Source organism: Netta rufina (assembly GCF_964035555.1).
Source record: "Netta rufina genome assembly, chromosome: 3".
Lineage (NCBI taxonomy): Eukaryota > Metazoa > Chordata > Aves > Anseriformes > Anatidae > Netta > Netta rufina.
The window spans coordinates 11,493,414-11,506,579 of NC_140125.1; the positions used below are offsets into that span (position 1 = coordinate 11,493,414).

General features: G+C 41.4%; 1 long non-coding RNA gene across 2 annotated transcripts in view; it reads left to right on the top strand.

Annotated features, from left to right (window-relative positions):
- Window positions 1-13,166, top strand: part of LOC311207868 — a 265,648-nt gene that overhangs the window by 246,232 nt on the left and 6,250 nt on the right. For both annotated transcript variants that reach the window (XR_014618290.1, XR_014618292.1), the window contains one exon: window positions 1,083-1,171. This is a non-coding gene — a long non-coding RNA (uncharacterized lncRNA). The remainder of the gene's footprint in view (window positions 1-1,082; window positions 1,172-13,166) is intronic.

Below are 13,166 nucleotides of genomic sequence, written 5' to 3' on the forward strand. Positions count from 1 at the left end.
CCAACGCTGCCCCTGAAGGTACCCAGCCCAGTAGGGTTTCTTGGCCCCTCTAAATAATTGCCTCATCTGGAGGTTCCTACAGATCTCTGGGTGCATTACTGCTGCCTGGCCCTTTTTGTTTCCCCTCTACCACCTGAAAAATGAATAAATAAATAAAATTGCAAGCGCCTTTTAATATACGCATTCTTTTCTTTGAGGCAGCAAAAAAAAAAATAATAAAAAATTGTCAACTCAACTTATTAAAGGCATTCATCAGTACCTGCTGCAAAATTATGTATATATTTCATATAATTGCCAGTGACGAGCTAGCTTTTTGTGTGTGTGTGTGAAAATATTTTCATGGAAAAAAATAATAATTATATATTTCTACAGAAAAATAAACTGCCTAGCATTGCCACCTGACATTTATAGTTTGGAGGACATAAAACTTTTCTGAGGTCCCTTTATTTTTTACTCTCAGCTGTTTATAGTTCTTCAGGGGTACACTGATCTGTAAGTAAATACAGAAAAAGAAAGGGCTGCATTCACATTTTCAAGGAGATTTCATCACATACTGATTGCTCTAGCCCATTTTGCTGCAAAGTCCAGATGGAGCAGAACACTTAGGGAGAAATTGGACAGCACTGGGGCATTTTGAAGTTGTCTTCTTCGCTCTTCATGGGACTGATTAAGATCACCTAAGTCAAACAGCAATTTGAAGTGTATTTTCATGTATTGTGCTACCTGGCTGTAAAATTATGCACTATTGGATGAAATTAATTTCTGAAACCTGTAGGCTTCTGTTAACATGATATATTGGGAGTTGGTGTTAGAGGTCTTGCTGGCATGTGTGTATTAAATTGGATATGATTTTTTGCCAGATAGCTGCGCTGGTAGAAGTGCTAATTGTCAGATGCACATATACTGGTGCAGCTTTTATTAGCATCACTTATTTTATTTCACTTAACTCAAATAAGCCATCCTGCCTTAAGCACTTCCCTGACAGTGGAAATGTGTCTATATCGAGAAGTTTTTTACCTAGCAGTGTATTTGAAAGTGTAGATTGATCTTTGTTCAATTTGCCATTTCCTTTGTCCATGTAGGTGCCTTGTGAAATTCCACATTGCTCCAGATTTCAGGGATAGATGTTGCTTCATGTACCCAGGACCTGTTTCAAATTCAGCTAATTGAGGTAATTTTCTGACTTGTTTCTTAATTTTTAAAGCATTTTTTTTCCCATTCAAAACTATTCAGTATGTTTAAGATCCACAAAAAATAAGTCTTTAAACATTAGAAGAGAATGTTACAACCTAAGTCATGCTGCTCTGGATTAGGTCTTTTTAGAACTCGAAAGACCAAAGTAGCTGAGTTACCCAGGATAGATCAACTAATCCCACTTGTATCTTTGTGGCCGTAAAGTAATCTTGGGGGCTCAGGATGCCTACGTGCTCATTATCAGCCAAGATGACAGTCTAATCTATGGACATTCATGCGAGCAGAAATAACTGCTGAATTGGGTGAGGTCATGCTGCAGTGCTACCACATCAGCCTCAGCCTCTCTAGGCTGAGCTAAAAGGCAAAGGTAAGGGTAACTAACCCACGTTAGGCTCAGTTCCTGCACTCTTGTAGATGTTAAAACAATAATAATAATATTGCTTCGAGTATGTCCACATGACAATGTAGAAATACCCAAGCTAGCTGTAAACGAACTATTGTGGATACTGGACGCAGTCTAGATGAGACAGCAGAGAACACCGAGAGGACTAATTTACCCTGCTTTTTGGCAGTGTTAGCTCCATATGGGCTAATTTATCCTGCCAGAAAGCAGGCTCATTTATGGCTAGCTCATTTATAGCCAGCCTGAGTACCTCTCCCCTATACTGGAATTTGCAATGTAGACGTACTTTCTATTAAGCTGACAAGTGTGTGATTGTAGTAAGTAAAAATATGGAGGTTGGGATTTTGAAGGCACTGAAGGGCTTCCTTCTAGGATGGTTAAAGAGGTTACCACCTACAGCAATCTGCTTTGTGACTTCTGCTGAAGCTAACCTTCCCCATGCACATGGGGTCTCGTGGCCACTTCTTGAGTTTACAGCACAGTATCTTAGCTTAAATCATTGAAGAGGATGTGCTTGCATTAAGAAGCTAAATGATGAAGTGAAACAGAACAGATGTGTCTGTGGGTATTGCAGTAGCAGGGCAGGCAGCTTGGGTGATAATGCTCAGTGTTGTTCTTCTTAGAGAGCCCAAAGAGAACTGGGCACCAGGTCCTGTGAAAATTACTGCAATTTCTGCTTCAGAGTGCAATAGGAGTTGGGTGTCTCATTCTCCACAAATTCCTTGAAAAGAGCTGGCAGCAAGATGTCTTTTTAGGACTGCATAGATCCAAACATTGCTCTCCGGTCGCCTACTGTAAAGTCTGATTAGGTCCATGATCCAGTAAAGAAGCACAAACTTAGCTTTCCAGTACAACCAAGTGAGATTTCTAAGGTGCTTAAAGCTAAACGTATTTTTTAATGAAGGTTTGTTTGTTCAAGCTCTACCTCCATTTACTTCAGGGTAGTTAATACGTGTTAACACTTCTGGTGCAAAGGGAAACCAGCCTTTAGAGCAGGATTTGGCTTTCAGGGAAGAAAATGGATACCGGCAGCAGTTCTTACTTCTGCCAATGCAGTCACGTACGATGTGCTCCCGGCTTGTCTCTTGCTTCCCTGCCTCATGGGCTGCCCAGCTATGATCTAGTGTGCTGACCTTACAAGCCAAGTAATGACTTTCATGCTGCTGAATCCCATAAGGAACTTCATGTCTCTTGTGGTCGTCTTCATCCATGGCTAACTTGTATTATCATTGGCACACTTAAAATTGTGATGTTATGTTTCAAATGTTTTTAAAGCTGAAACACACAAGCTCTTTTATTTCTCTTCTGCCTAGTAGGATTATTTCAGCTCCACACATGCAAAACCTCATATTATGCAAGAAATTAATCATATCAGGGTAAAGTAGCTACTGAAAAATTGCCAAACACCATAAACATTGGTCAAAATGCAGGCCAACCATTTGCACAGCAAGTAATTGAAGCTAGAGGTTCATTGGAGCGACGCGTAACTTTTCATTATGAATTAGAAAGCTTTTCAAACATAAAATGATATCTGAGAAGACTGCACCACCTAAAAGGTTTCAGTAAACACTGAAAAAAAGTGCTAAAATATGCTGGAGAGATCAATCATGCTTTATGGTTACTTGCTCCACGTAGTTTCGCACACATTCTCTGATAAACAATGTCCCACACGCTCTGCCCAGACCCATTATTTTCTTCAGCACCAAAGCGTCAAGGGCCAGATCCTCATTTGGTTTAAGTCAGCAGAGCTCTGCTGAGGTTGACTGCTTGCCGTTGATTTATGCCAGCTGAAGATCTGGCCTGAAGAGTGACAAAAATGTAATTTTATGTTTTATTTATGGGTGTAAAACAATAGTCCTAAAGGGAGCAGATGTTCCATGTCGAGGGAGGAGGTTTATGAAATGCAATTCCAGACACAAAAGCTAATCTCTGTGGTCAGGGAAGGCATGAGGCCTGTTTTACATGATGAACTTTAATTGAAATCTTGCTCTTTTGTGTTCATTTATTCCTTCTATTTGGGAGCCGACAAGCATCGTTTAAATTACTTACCAGCTGCCAGACACCTTAAAGAGCAATAAACAGTTGACTTAAACACCTGGAGAAGGTTGGGCAGTCTTCACTTGTCCTCCCAGTACCTGCTGAAGTGGTATTAATGTGGTATCACATATTTTTAATTAAGTGGTCACTTTGCTGAAGAAATTTCCATCTGTTTCAGATGGAGCTGTGGGGAAAAAGATCATTCAGTTTTATGGAGGGTTTTGCAATTGTAAAATGTCTGTTTTTTTCCAATTTGGAATGAAAACCAAAGCATTTTGAAATTCTCTAAAAAAGAGAAGGGAGCGTCTGCTTCTAAGGCCCAGGCCCCAGACCTCTTATTGTCCCCAGTGCCAAAACTATTCTCTTTGCGGACTATCTTCCCTCTGTAGATCCCAGAGTAGGAGTTCCTTGGCTGCTCTGAACCACTTGCCAAAAATTGAAGTAAGGGAGCTGAGAGAAAATCAGTGGTAGCAGCCTGCTCGCAGGGATGTCGTGGCTTTTGAAGCACCTCTTCATCATGTTTTCTTTCAATGAGCTGACATTTTTGTGTCCCACACCACCACACCTCTCTAAAAAGGAGAGTGCATTCATCGATGTGCCTTCACCTAGCTTTTCTGTGGCAGAGGCACATAGCATGGTGAGGTCTGAGCTCTTCAGAAACACAAACCAGCAATCAGCAGAGCAACACTGATTCACATCAAATGAATTTTGGACCGAAAAGTGTAAGGATGAGATTTTGTGCATGACCTTTCGTGTCCCTCCCCACACCCATGAGGTCAAGTACAGTGCATGGAGATCTGGAGAACAAGCTGACCTTATCAGAGGCTAGTAGTGACATCTGAATCGCAGCTTCAGGAAAAGAGGACAAGTAGAGCCAAACTGGAAGTGGATATTCTCATTTTCTATTAAGAGTAAAAGAGTGAAATAAAAATACAGGTTGAGGAAGGCTGGGTATGAAGAACAGTATGGATCGGGAGCTAACTTTATCTCAGTTTTGTTGGAAATCCCAAATGTAATGTGTGATTTTGTTCTGAGGCAGGGTAAGTATAAGAAGTTAGAAATTCTCTATGAGCCAAAATTAGAAAAAGAAACCAAAGGCTGAAAATTGGATTGCAGGCAACACTGAAATATCTCATTCATGTTTCAGCATAATTTTTGTTAATTCATTTTAGAGATCGGGTGCATCTTCATTGTAATACTTTTCAGCACAACAGCAGCAACGACCACAACTTTCCATTCTCAAAATTTCAAAACGGGAGCTTCCAAGGTTATAAAAATGCTTGATTTTTGTCCACCTCCCCGAATAAGAAGTTAGCACAGTAAGTTTTGCAGAACAGTTTAATTTTGTTGGGTATGTCATTTGTTCCCTCTGAAAACCTCTCAGACAGACATTTCCAGGCGCACATTTCCAAGGGCCTGATTCACGTCACGTAACAGGAGGTGTCTTTGGGTGCAGTCTTTGCAGCCACCCCAGTCACTCTAGACTTCCTTTAAGCCTCCCCAAACTACTTTTTTTTAACTGAAAGTTAGTCTAAGGTGACTAATGCCAGGGATCAAGTGAATCCTACCCAAATATTCTTGTTGCTGGGGGTAGCTGCTGTGTTACACTGTGGTGAAGCAGTTCATATCTCCATACACCATATGCAGGCAAACGAGAGAAATGTTTACGTATTGAAGTCACAGAAGAGTAATAAAATGCTCAAAAATTTGGAAGAACTTATTTGGAAGGAAATCGGAACGCACCTAACCAAGTACAAATGCGGAGTGCAGGAGGAATACGTTAGATCCTTACGTATCACTCAAAATGTGAAAACAACTTAAGGGGAATAAAAATTAAGGCTTTTCCAACCTAGGAAAGAGGTTGGGTTGTGATAAAGGGGGAAATAATTTTCTTATCAGATGATCTGTTTAGTCTGGGGAGTAGTTTTCAGGAGATGCAGTAGCCTCAGAGTTTGAGTCATTTCATACCAGAGCTTGGAAATGCACAATAGAGATCCCTCCTGTCTAGGCAGGGAATGAAAAAATAGGGTCTACTGATCTTATCCAGCCCTCACTTCATTCAGCAGGAATCTTTTCCACTGACTCAAGCAGGATTTGGATCAGACCCTTTTTTACCTCCTATGTTGATGGCTGTCTGAAAAGACTTAGGAAAAGACACAAACTAGAGCCCAAGTATGGCACTGAGAATGGCTTTTTTGGGCTGCTGTAAGGAAAAATGCAACTCTCAGAAAAATTATGTAGAAGGCGGCTGGCAAATCAGAGGGACTGTTTTATAGCTGGGAGCTGAGTCAAGCTCCAAAATGTATTTACAGAATTAAATGACATTAAGCTAGGGTGTTGCTAATTCCCTTAAAACCGTAAGGAAACACTTCTCAAACAGCAGCTAGAAGGGCAGCGTCATTGCTTGGCAGGTCTTGCTTTTGCCACAGCAGGGGGATGGCTCTACATATCCAGCTCATTTTATTTATGTGCCCAGCATTTGAGAGTGGTTTTGTTGTGGGTAACAGAACATAGCTCCATTTTACATCTAACTCGAAGAAAACAATAATAAGAGAAGTGGGGTAACATTTTTGTATATGCCTGAATGATTCCCTTTGCCTGTTTCCAACCTACCTAACGGCAAACCTCACTTCAGCCTACGCTGGTCTAATTAATTTGACAGGACTGGAAACTTGCTCTTCCTGTTCACACTTATTATTCATCTCTTCAGAATGCCCTGTAGGGAGCACGAAGCACAATAAAGCAGTATTTACCAAATCCCTCAATGCTAAATACACCTTTTAAGCTGACTCTGCACAATGCCAGCAGTGAGAAGATCTGACTAAAGGGCAGCCAAAGAAAAACAACATTTTCCAGAGCATCGTCTCCTTACACATGGCTAGCAAGTCTTAGGCAAGGAAACTATGTCTTTTTGCCCCCCTTCAAATTCTGCAGTAGGCTCTGGGGATCCCAGCTTACTCCTACTGTATCCGAAACCTTGGCTGTAGCCAAAGCAAATGACAGAGTGATCATACTCAATAAGATATGATGTTAGTTCACAGGAGCCACTGAGTAATTTCATACAGGCGTATCTTTTAACCTTTCATCACCCAAATTAGAAACATCATAACACAACATAAAACACATCTGAAAAATCCATCGGAGACAGGAACTCAGAAACATGTACAGTAGAAATAAGCGTTTTGAGAATTAGAAAGTGTTTTGAGAAAACACTGAAATTGAATGTTAGGTTTCCTTTAAAATTCTCACTGCAGAAAGGGACCTTTTACAAACACATGAGGTGATTAAGGAATTTAAAAAGTGAAACACGCTTATTTGCACACACTAGGGAAGAAACTCAGACATTTCATATTTTAAAAGTGAAGGATCTATGAAAGAGATTTTCAGCAGCAAGTTACCAGTTGGGTCCTCAACTGTAATCACCAGCTCCCTTTGCACCTTTATGCCTCTGTAAATCTCACCTTACGTGAAGTTAAAGGTTACGTTTTCAAAGTACCCGAGAAAATTTCTACACAGCATAGGGCAGCACTGCACAAATATACCCACATCAGCCCTCAATGAACTGACTAAATACCAAAAAGGATGGAATCACAGCAGTAGTGCAGTTTTTCCAGCTTTTCGCTCTTAACCTCCAAACGTTGCTTTGGGTGGCGTTCAGCCAGAGTTAGATGCCACAGTATGCAAGTCACTTTTGCAAATGGGACCTAGAGCCAATTTTCAAAGACGTGTAAAGAAAAGGATAGGTATTCAGTGGGATTTTTCACGGCACCTGTGAAAATGGAAAATGAGTAACTGCATAGGTGTTTTGGAAACGAAGTACTAAAATTTCTGAAAAATCTGAGAATTAGATTCCTGACCTGCTTCTGAAAAATTTATGTTGAGTCATTTTTCCTAGATCCTGAACCTCCTTATTATTCATGCTGGAGAGCAGCAAATCCCAACATGTTTTACGAAGGAGTATATGCACATACATGCAGGCTTCCTTACTCTCTCGAGTCTTTGTTCTTCTCCATTTATGCACTTGTTGACCTATGGAAAACATAATTCTTCCTCCTTTCTCAATCACCGAGATCTTACACCGATACGATGTTGTTCATCTCCATAGAGGTATTTGGGATTTAGAGAAGCACGCTTTCCTGGCCATGATGCAAAACATAATGAAGACAAACAGGAGACTCCCGCCAGTTCAGCTCCGTTATATATCAGACTGTAATAAAGAGAGGAATTGGGCTCATTGAATTTTAGATAGAATAACAGCTCAACTCCTTCAGGCATAACTCCTCTCTGTGTTGCTGTAGCGGAAAACCCACTCCCGTCAGACTGAATCTGGAATAAAACCTTGGATAATTGGGAGTAGAAAGGGTCCATTGGCTTCAAGGGGAACTACTGCATGAAAAAAAAGGTGTTCTGGCATTGGCCTTTGCTGTGTTACATGAGAAAGATGGTTCTTGAAACTAATTAATCCTTGAAAAGATCAGCTGACCCATCTCATTGTTAGCAATACATTTTTAATTATTCATTTTAGTCAAGCATCATTTGAACACAAGTCAATTTGCAATTTCATTAGAGTACAGAAAAGGCCTGGGGTCTATTCCTGGTAAAAAGGAAAAAATCTCTGGCAAAATTTCATAAAGGATGTTAATCCTCTAATTAATTTTATGTATCAAGCAAGAATTAATGTGTCCTGCTATTTAAGCAGAAGTCATCTTGCCAAGAAGTGCATTTTGTCATACCTTCCCCTCCAGGAAAACCTCTTTACAAGCTTTGTGGCAAAATACCCTGGCAACTAATGACTAGCTTTGAAGCAACATTCACAGACCATTTGCTTTGATGACATTTGGAGCTTTCGTCTCCCCCCCTCCTCATTCCAAAGTCTATTGTAAGTGTAGTGCTCTCACTGCACTGCCTTTGAAAACTAATCAATAAAGTAAGATTTGTCAGGTTGCATCTGAGGAGTATCACATCTTTTAACTCCTTTCTTGGTTGAGTTGCTGTACACATTTTTAAACTAAACCTTATGAACAGATTGGAGTGTGTTATACTTACCATATTCACAGGCACGCAAGTGTGACGCGTTTCTTTTTCTCTCTTATATGAACTTCAAAAGCTCCAAACCTATGTCAGTTAACCTTCCATAAAACTGACATTATACGGTCATCGTACATAATCAGATGATGGATTGCACGTCAAAAAGTCACAAATAGGGAATGTTTACCCCTGCTACAGCTACGAGAATTGCTGTATTGCAAAAATGGAAAGAAGTGACTTCACCCCATGCCGAAGAACTCCAAAGAAAACACATCCATGGTAGCAAATACTGAAACGAATCACCCGATTCTGATTAGTTCACCAGCATCAGTATAAATCTGAGAGCAAGGCAATCTGTATGTACAGCAAGGAAGGGAGATCAGAATATGGGCCCCAGTTTCATCTTTATTGTACTTTGGACTTTGCTTAATCAATCAATGCTAAAATCTTTAGGTCTGATTTCTCATTTCAATGGCTTTGTGTAATGTGTCTCAACCGTACCTCATCTAATTTAATAAGATGCAAGCTAAGGAAGTACTTAAGTTACTTATCAAGGGTTTCAGATGACACATTATTATTGTACTCAAAAGTCAATATTTGCTAATCATGTTAGTACAGGAACTGATCCAGGGCTCCAATTCTTGAATTGCAGAGGCATTTAAGATTAATTAAACCTATCTCCTTCTCACTCGACACATACACACATCACAGCCCCCCTTCTGGAATGGACAAATCAGCGTCTCCACAAGGAAGACCAGTCTAGGCCACGGCTTTAGGATGAAAAGCTATTAAATTTCTCATCCTTCTCCCTCCACCTTTGGTCCAGTCGGTCGGTCAGTGCCTGATTTCAGGTGTTGGGGTGGCTCATGCTCAGCATCTCGGGGTTGTGCCCTTTGTCTTTGACACTGGAGCGATAGCAAACCAGTCAACTGCAGCTGAAACTAGGGGAGAGCTGCACGCTGAGCTGAAGTCGGGCCGATGTGTGCCTGGTGTGGGGCAGGCTGAGAAAGCCTGAAAAAGCCCGATTGATAGCTCATTTCGTTTCGGTTGGGGTTGCTCATGTAACAGGCTCATGTGTTAAGGTACGGAGGTGTTGAGCAAGCCTTACTCCACACAGTGGCAGAAGAGCAGCAAGCTGATACTGTATTATGCATCCTTACTTTTCTTTTACATAATGGGAACGGTTAAAAATAGGATCTGTGTTTTTCTTTCTCCGTTTTAAAGCTGTTGATGAACTTGGCGTGTATAGTCTGAAAGATTTAGTGCATTTCCTAGGGCTAGGTACAGTGTGAGCAGGTGATGTGCAAGCTTCCACATGCAGGGCTGCCAGTACACTTTCAGGCTGGATTTGCAGCCCTTCTGCTCTGCCAGGCTCCGTCTCCTCCGAGCATACTGTCAGCTGCTCAGGGGCGATGTCTGCCTGCGTACATGCGCACAGGAGAAGCGGCGTGGTGACTTCCTGATAGGATCATATATTTATTCAGAACCTGACTTAGAATGAGATACAGATTTGCCTTGAAGCAGGAGTCTCCTGGGGGGCTGAAATGTGGCTTACCTGCTACCCGTCATATATTACTGTCATTTGTATACTATTGTGGTTTTCCTTTACTCCTTTAAGCCATTATTACACTGGTCTAAACAGTGTAGATGAAATATTTAGATGAAAATAATGGAGCAGAGTGGGGAATCAAGCTCAGTCACGTTAGGCGAGATTCTGATCTACATAGCACAGGGGTGAAACACAACAGCGAGGCTATCTCCGCTGGATTAGTCCAGATTTACACTCGTAAATGGGACGGTAGAACTGGAAGTCACAGGTCTGATTTACTGCAGAGTTACTGCTTAAATTGGAGTAACGTAGAGGCTTATAAAACAGGAAGAGTTCTCTGTTATCAGGATGTTGAATTGAATTGTGTATTGAATCATACAGGGGTCTGCATGGGTTTTGATCTAGACATGTCGAGTATAAACATGCAAATTAAAATAAAAAAAAAAAGGTAACTACTCTGAGTACTGCAGTACCCAGTCTGCTTCCATCTCTGATCAACCCAGATATTAAGTAAAACCCTCACATGCCTATTTGACAAAATCAAACTGACATATTCTGGTTAATATTCCAGTTACTGTTGAACTATTAATTTGAAGGTGCTAATAGTGGCTGTCGCATAAGTCCAGCTTCGGAAAGCCTTGAAGCAATAATCTAGTATCCTCAAGTCATTTTTTGGTATTCATTCAATTTAAAGTATAGGACGATTTACCCTTTAAAGGTATTTTTTTTTCCTCTTTTTTTTTTTTTTTAAACATACTAATTGATTCATTTGGACCTGTCACACACCGGCTGAATTACTAATTCATTTTATTTATTTATTTTCCCTTAAATCATTAACGATGCTGTTTTTAGCATCCTTTCCAAACAGTAAAAATCTCAGCTATTTCTGTGTGCATCTCTCTCTTTGCCTCGGCTGCTTGTTAGGACAGGGAATGTCACGCTTACCTTTCCTGGTCTATGCAAACTCACTGTGATAAACTTAGCTCATCTCCCAGCGGAGCGAGTATCCGTGTCACGAATGTCACCTTTGAAACTGGCACTAATTGGCATTCATGTTGGAAGTCTCAGCGGAATGGCCATAGACACAAGGTGAAATTTTGGCTCTGTTGAAGGCAACAGGAGTTTTGTCATTGACTTTAATAGGGTCAGGGCTTCTTCCAGAGACTGAACTGCCTCTCATGCAGATGTTCATACTGGGCTGGGAGCTTCAAACCCTCTGTGTTTGCTCATGACTAATAAAATGTGTTTTGTTGCTAACTTTCGTCCTTCCTGTGCCAGGATCAAGTCCTCTCTTCTTTAAAGACAGAGTGAATAAGCCCAGACACGACCTCCAGCTTCTCCCACTACATTTTTCCCGCAACCCCTTCTCTTTTCTTTCTATTTTCCAGACCCAGTGCAAGTTCTCTGTCTTTGGTTGTGTGTCAGTTCTTCTTCTGTTCTTGTCTATTTTTAGCCACTCTTGTTTTCTAGACCCTCCGCCTTCAAGCATGCTGTTGCTCCTTTGTCTTGAAGAACAAAATTCCTTTAATTCAGTCTGCCTTTTCACAGCCCACTGATTTCCTCATGCCCTTCATCTCCAGATTCTCAGGTGTTACTGTTTGTTCCCACTATCTTAAATACCTTCTCTTTTCTTTGCTGCCTCTCATTTATAATAAATAGGCTTCTCAAGCTGCTGTACTGTATGAGGACAATCTTTGCCCTTCTTTTTTGTCTTCTCTCCCTCGCAACATTTGGCTTCTGTACTTCTCTTTTTCTCCTCCCTGGTTTTGCTGTGAAGATGCACTCTTGCTGACAGCTCCTTGATTTTTTTTTGTGCCTCCCTTTGCCACTTGCTCACCCCTCTGCCCTCGCAGAGGTATCCATGTGAGAATCCCCAATGCACTTGGCCTTCTGTCTCTCTCTGTGTCTGCCAGTAATGCTCTTGTCCAGGCTTTCATAACCATCTGCTGCTGCACATCCCGCTGCCACTTCAGTAACGACTTGAATTCCTAAGGTTAGTTATTTACCACTTCTTCCTGATTTTCAGCTCTCCATCTCCTTCAGCAGTTCTGTTGCACTTGCCATCTCTTGGGCTGTCTCCTAGGTGATACTTTCTTCCATCTTGCTGTCCCTTCTCCTGCCATTGCTCTTCTTCTCTGTCACAATGGCCATCATGATTTTTTTCATCATTAACAAGCTGAAAGTTATGATCATCTCAGTTCTTGATGGATGATGTCTGCAAGTTATCCCCACTTCCTCCCTCCCGTGGGAGCTGCTGCTTGCCAGTGCCACCAGCCAGCAATGTCCTTGGTGTTCTACTGCCTGCTAGAACTAATTCAAGCTATTAAAAAACACTGTGAAATCTATTGCTTCGAGTTCTCTTCTTGGTTATCTTCCACTCCATTTAGCTGACTGCTTCTCCCATCTCTTTCTCAGGTTTCCTCTGTCCCCTTTTTCCTCCCTTTACACTTTCTGCTGGGCCACTCCATAGAAACAGAAGGATGTTTTTGGTGTCATCCAAGAGCAATCTTTTCTTTTGCTCCTGCAATCTTTCATTAAAACTCACCTCTCGGCTCTGGTATCATGAGCTTCAGGTCAGACCAGTGTATTTGTGTTCTGCAAAGGACTTTTTTTTTGTGTCAGGGTCATGAAGTAGTTTGGACGAGGTCTAGAGCTGAAGGATGTAAGTGGCGAGAGCTAAAGAAAAAGGAATGGAAGAGTCCTGATCCAGTTCTGCAGCATGCTTTCATGTACACACACGCCAAAATCTTGATGGTGACCAAAACTCCCCCAGTGCAGGAGTCCAGATTAAATGATTCTGTTTCAGAGTGGGTTAATTACCACAAATTCCAGACTTCCAAGCCCATCAGGACTACTCAAAGCTCATGACTCCTCAGTGCAGCAGTGGATGGCCCTGCAGTGCTGTATTTATCTGAGAGCCCTGGAAATATGTGTGGCTCGCCCAGTGCAATTTCA